The following is a 6,912-nucleotide window of genomic DNA, read 5'->3' on the forward strand; positions in this document are numbered from 1 at the left end:
TTTCAAAGATTCATATGACTGACTATAGACAATTGTTATAATTATTTTAACGTAAGTTCATATTAAGATCACTGGAATATTTTACCTATATTCATCCAAAATATACATATGAAGAATCTTGCAAGATCATTTTGCTTCAGAGCACAGTATATTTTCATAATTGCAAAGTAATTGAGTACATTGAAGACATATTAGAATTATATTTTGTAGAGAAGGCATTAATAATATACCTAAGTATATTCTGTAGTTTTAGTAAAAATTACTTCTTTAAATATCTGAGCTGAAATATAATTGTTGCTAAAACTATGTCAAAATAACACTTTACATGCTCCCTTCGGCAGCACATATACTGAAATTAGAGATTACCATGGCCCCTGCATAAGGAGGACCTGAAAATTCATGAAGTGTTCCATACTTTGTGCAATTCCCCAGTGAACCTTTTGCCGATTAACTCGGAAAAATGATATGATCGAAAGCACAATGTGAGACACTGAATCATGAAATTGTGATATTTGACTAGAAAAATATTCTTGTAAAGCAAACTGTGACATGTGAATGAGGTTGAGTTACACCTGAAAAAATCATAAAACATTTACGTTTTGAGGAACTGTACATAGGTTTATATGTAAGTGGGGACATACTATACAACACTTGATTCTTTTCCCTTAAGTTTTGAAATGTGTCCTTGTTCAATTTGGTTAAATTTGTTCTCTGAGGTTTTCAAATTAAATTTCCAGTGTCTAATAATCTGTTTGGTTCCAGTAGAGAGAAATTTTTTGCTTGTGTTAAGGAAAGTTTAGAGTTTTGTTTCCCAGCTCTTTGTTTAGTAAATACATTAATTTGTCAAATGGGGTATCCTGATTGTAAAAAAAAAAAAAAAAAAATGAATGAAAAATTCATTCTTGCCAAAGCACATTTGGTTAGAAATACATGAATGCCAATGTTTTCTTTGTACCTTGTGTTCAAGATGTGGTTGACTGAATTATTGATCCTAATTTTTCATTCCACGGAAGATATTATACATCTAAACACTTGCTATGGGCTCATGATGGAAGATTGCATTTCATCCCCTCTTGACTTTGGGTTTGACCAGATTATTTGTTTTGGTCAATTTAATGTTGATGGGTGTGAAAGAGACAGTCCAAAGGCACTCATGCGTTTGAACTCTTCCATGATGGGAAGATTATCCTTTCAGTCTTATCTGAATATGTTTTCTCTTACTAACATAATGAAGGTATCTTCCAATATTATACTATTAAACCTTCATATTTGTTTTTCATGTTTACTTATTCCAAGTGTAACTTATTTTTTGTTTGGGGATAAAGTAAAAAATAAAATAACAACTTGTTTTACTTTCCTTTTTTAATGTGGTTACACTGATATAAGTGTCACTTATTGAAAAGTCTATCCTGTCCATATTCATTATCCTGCACGATTCATCTTCATGTCATTGCCACTTATGTCAGTGGGTCTATTTCTAGATTCTATATTCTGTTTTATTAGTGTATGTTCTAGCCACACTTTACAGGTTATCATTTTCCCTTTGAATTACCTTGGAACTTCTGTCAAAAATCATACTCCAGAATGAAACATACTAAAAAATAGATCATTTTTTTTCTTTGGGTGACCCTTAACTATTCTTAGCTCTTTCAATTGCCTAATATATTTTTAAATCAGTTTCTCAATCCCAGAAAAATATTCCTTTGAAATCCTTTTTCAAAATAGCTGTACCAATTTATATCCCCATCTGTGATGAATGAGTTTCTGGTGCCCCATATCCTCAACAAAATACACTCATCTGTCTATGTGCAGTAGTATAATAATGAATAAAAGTGGTGAGAATGAACATCTAACCTTCTTTCTGATTCTGAACTTTTAATATGAATGTAGTGGTATTTTAAAAAAGGAATCTTGTATCCACAAATGTACCCTTTCATGTTCTATTTCCAGTTTGTCGAATGTTGTCAGCACTTCATTAGATGTTATAGTTAATTGTATTAATTACTTTTTGTGTGTTTATAAAGTTGTGCATATGTTTTTAATCTGTATATATGGGAGATTGTATAGACTGCTTTTTAAGCCTTAACACATACTTAAATTCTAGGATATACTTAAGCTGGTCATGATTTTTCTCTGTCTGTTATATATTGCTGGACTTGATTTGCTAATATTTTATTTTATATCTATCAATTTTCATATTTATTCTTTTATTCATGAATATGTGGGTTTGTAGTTGCCTTTTCTTATAATATTTTTGTCTGACTTTTATATCAAGGTTTTATTAGTCTCAAGTTTTTTCTCTCTAGGTACAGTTATTTCTCTTCCAGTTCTAATAGTATATTGTGTAGAATTAAGGAATTATAATAAGCAATAATGATACCTATTCACTAGAGAATTAACACATTTTAAACAGAACAAATAAGAAGGCCAATTCTATCACTGTATATCTATAATATCTATAGTATATCTACATATCTGTAATAGCCCATAAAGGTAGAGTTGAGCTCAGGAATCTCTACTTATTTTATATCATTTAAGAAATCAATATTATTAGACAACCAATCACAATGATAATCACAAAATATGTTGGAGATGAAATTTAACTCCCCACAATTATACAATTTTTTGTTCACTTAAAAATATGAATTATTCACTGAGTTTCATATTCACTGTTTTGTTGTGCTTTGGGGTATTTTATTTACATGTACAAATAGTACAGATATATTGTAATTCTTTGTTTAAAAGTAAATCTTTAATCTGATAGAAAGACTATCACAGTTAAAATATATACTATTGGAGCACCTGGGTGGCTCAGTTAGTTAAGCGGCAGCCTTTAGCTCAGGTCATGATCCCAGAATCCTGGGATTGAGCCCGCTATCAGGCTGCCTGCTGGAATCTTCTTCTCCTTCTGCTTGCTGCTCTGCCTACTTGTGCTTTCTCTCTATCTCTCTGTCAAATAAATAAATAAAACCCTAATTTAATTTCTAGAATGTGACAAAGGGCAAGACTGAATTATGAGAGGTAAGAGAAAACAACTGATTGTACTAATTGGTATTTGGCATTTAATTATTTGAAATATATTTAATGATTCTATTGTTAAAAAGAGTAACTAATTTGAGTTAATAGAGCATCATTTGAATTAACTTGGAAAAAAGCATGAGATAGTTTTCAGATTAAAAAAAAAGTTCGCTATTGTGTAATATCTAAATGTATTGATACAATTGAAGTCATACTCTCAAAACAATTGAAATATACACGTTTTTGATTATAGATAAATCTCTTGTGACTCTATTTCTGTAAATCCTACATAGTTAAATAATCCATCAAATTAGCACAGCTACATGACGATAAGCAATTGCTTCATATGAATTTTACCCTATCAAATGACTGTTTGAGTTAACTTATTAAATTAGTCATTGTTTTGATTACATATAAACAAAGATATCATTCAGTTAATCAAAGTAAGCATTTGAGATATTTCTTTTCTCTTTAAACTTTAATTTTCAACTTCATTACATTTGAAACAAAGATAATTGTTACAATTTGGAAACCAACTTGTGTATGTAATATACATACATTTGAATACAATGATACATTAAATGTTCATTTGCATGTATAATAATTCAGAATATGTTGATTTTAATTCCTTCTAAAAATTATCATATCTCTTCCCCTGGAATATTTTATGCAGCAAAAAATTTCCAGCCAAGATAACAAAAATGATCATGGTAAAAAGAATAATAATTTTACAAAGCAACTTATTATTAAGAAATTTTTTTCTGGAAAGACAACTGGCTAAAGAGGATTTTATGTCATATAAAGAAAACAACAGACCTAGATATACCTCTTTGTACTGTAGAGGCAAGAGTTATTTCCAAGAATATCTGTGTGCCATGCAAATTATAAGAGTGGAAATAAACCAGGCAAGAGAAGAGGGCAAAGAATTTTGTGACAGAGCAACTATTTAAGTAAAGGATAGCCCAAAGTTAGGAGTTTGTCTTTGAAATGACTGGCACCATTCTGATAAAAACGGTCAGAGATTATTAAGAGGCTTGAAAAACATCATAGGTGCTAGAATGAATAAATGGATTCTTAACTATGAAATTAACCTAAAAAATGCTTAAAACGAATTATGGGAACAAATCAGGTAGATCATAGAAGGAGTACTGTTGCTGGACTTAAGTGAGCAGTTGATTGTAATACTTTACATATTCAGACATGTCAAACTGAATTGCCTTAGAAGTTGAAGAAGTAGAAATGAATATGTAGATCTACAAATTCTTTAGGTAAAACAGTGATGTCAGAGTTAGTAGGTAAACTGTGTAGGGACTGATAACTACCTTACCTTCAGGAAATAGTCCTAAGGAAGAAATTTTAAGGAGGCAATTATAGTTTGTTTTGTTATCTATTTGAATTTTAGAATGTTATATTTTTAGATAAAGGGTTAGCACAAAAATGCTAGTCGTCATTTAAATATAGCTTTCACTATCAACCAGAATGTCTTCTTTGGTTGAATATATGAGTTGTAAGTAACTGTTCACCTTTAAGAAAAATGATTCCTATTTGGGACTGTTAGTCTTGAAACAGTGGTAGTGGTACTAACAAGCATAGGTACATTCCTTATCACAAAACAAGAAGTATGAAGTCGTAAGAAGATAAAATGGGTCAGACAACATATATCATTAGTGCTGTTTGTTGTCATAAATGAGAACAAGAAACATTTCAGAAGGAAATAGAGTTGATATAAATGATACCTGTGATGCTATAGTACAAAGTACATAGCTAAATATTGACATGGCATAGTACATAGCTACATGGCATTACCTGTAGATTGTTTTTTTTTTACCCAACATGAAATATTAGTATATCAACATAAATCATAAGGTGAGAACCTTAACTTAGTTTCAGAATTAATGCTATGCAAAAGTGTTCAGAACATGCTTCCTTGTTGAAAAAGACAAACTGCAATTAAAATTCTACATTGATGCTCAGTGTCACAGAGGCCAAGAGAAGTTCTACCCTGTTGGCACAAGCTGTATTATATGATTTTTTTTCTCTTTACTCTGAACTGTAAGCCTTGCTTTTATTCCCACACTGATGGCTATATTCCAATTACGGGGAAGTAAATAGTTTCTGCATTATAATTGCATAAATTTGTTAAACTGAACATTGGTGATCCTTCAACTTAGGAACTGACATTTTGAGGAGAAAAATAGGTTTTGATATGTAGGAAAGAGTAAAGAATTGCAGACAAATAAAAAACAAAAATGGGTAGCATCCTAATGGGTGAAGTATCGGTTACCATGACAGTAGTGCTTTCCACTGTTCATCTCCTGCTACTACTGCATAGAGTTGATTCTCACAAGGAAAGTAGCTTTCTGAAGTGTCTTAAAGAATCAGATAACTCAGCTAACAGAGCAGTCTAATATTGGAGAAACAACAGGATGAAAAATAAGACTCAAGTTAAGACAGGCCAAATGCTGAAAAGCAGAGATGTGAAGGTTGTTTTGTAAAATGTACAAACTGTACAAGAGTAAAGAGAAATATTCGAAAAGACTTTCAAGAAGTGGGAAGAACGTGCATTTAATTACTATACAATTAGAGGGAATTGCATTTTATTTGCTATAAAGTTCAGAGATGTTAATTGTTTCCCCAGCACTAACACATGTAGTTAATTGTAGCACTGTGCCTTCACTACCTGGCTAATATAACTGCTACATGTGTCCTATACCAGGATCATCATTTCTGAGTGGTCTTACTACTTTTTCTGGTCAAAATTCCTATATATAAAATGCTTTATGACTTAACTTTGTATTTCAGCAAATAACAGCTATTTATCAGTGAATCTCTAAAAAAATTTTTTAAAAGGTATTTTTTTTCTATTAGTTTATACTTCTTAGCTGCAAAGCAACAATTTTTTAAAAATCTGACCTTTATTTCTATTCCCTAGACATATGCACTTTTCTGAAATAAGGAATGGAGAAACAAGGCAAGAAAACCATTATTATTCATATATAAATATTAAAATAATTTTTATAATAATATAAAGGAGCTGTGAGCTGTCCAGTAGAAATTACATAGCTCAAAGTTCATATTCCTTAAGGTGTTCACTTCAAAAGTATATATGTTTATTTAAATAATGCTACCCTGTTCAAGATCATTTTGAAATCTACCTCCTACAATTGTTTTTAGAAATATTTGACACTATTTTTAAACAAAATATTATTATGCAGCTTGATTTCTATCTTCCTTTACAGACTTCTAAACAAGATTTGAATATTTTTCCCAACATCAAAATAGTATTTTCCATATTTTAAAATAATTAGTAACAATAAATTTAAAATTCTGGAGGCATTGTTTTGAGAAATTACACGAATAGTTTTTTTTTTTTTTTAAAGATTTTATTTATTTATTTGACAGACAGAGATCACAAGTAGGCAGAGAGGCAGGCAGAGAGAGAGGAGGAAACAGGCGCCCCACTGAGCAGAGAGCCCGATGCGGGACTCGATCCCAGGACCCTGAGATCATGACCTGATCTGAAGGCGGAGGATTTAACCCACGGAGCCATCCAGGCACCCCACAAGAATAGTTTCAATACAAGACATTGCCCTAACAAGTCTAGGGTGTTTCATATGATTTGGTTAGTTATATTCATTTTAACATGAATGGCAAATTAGTACTTCATATAAAAACCTTTACTGAGGTTTCTTAGTGGAAAATGTATAAAAGAAGATCACATGTCAGAAAATAGAGTAGTGTGTATGTGTGTGAGTGGGTGTGTATCCAGAGATTTTTCTATAGTTGTGCATTACTACAGATTTTTTTTTAATTTTTTATTTTTTATAAACATATATTTTTATCCCCAGGGGTACAGGTCTGTGAATCACCAGGTTTACACACTTCACAGCACTC

General features: G+C 31.1%; 1 pseudogene; it reads left to right on the forward strand.

Moving 5' to 3' along the window:
* Window positions 1-327: 327 nt before the first annotated feature.
* On the forward strand, window positions 328-419 carry LOC132026334 (U6 spliceosomal RNA; annotated as a pseudogene).
* Window positions 420-6,912: the final 6,493 nt, after the last annotated feature.

The sequence above is a fragment of the Mustela nigripes genome, chromosome 10 (assembly GCF_022355385.1).
Source record: "Mustela nigripes isolate SB6536 chromosome 10, MUSNIG.SB6536, whole genome shotgun sequence".
Lineage (NCBI taxonomy): Eukaryota > Metazoa > Chordata > Mammalia > Carnivora > Mustelidae > Mustela > Mustela nigripes.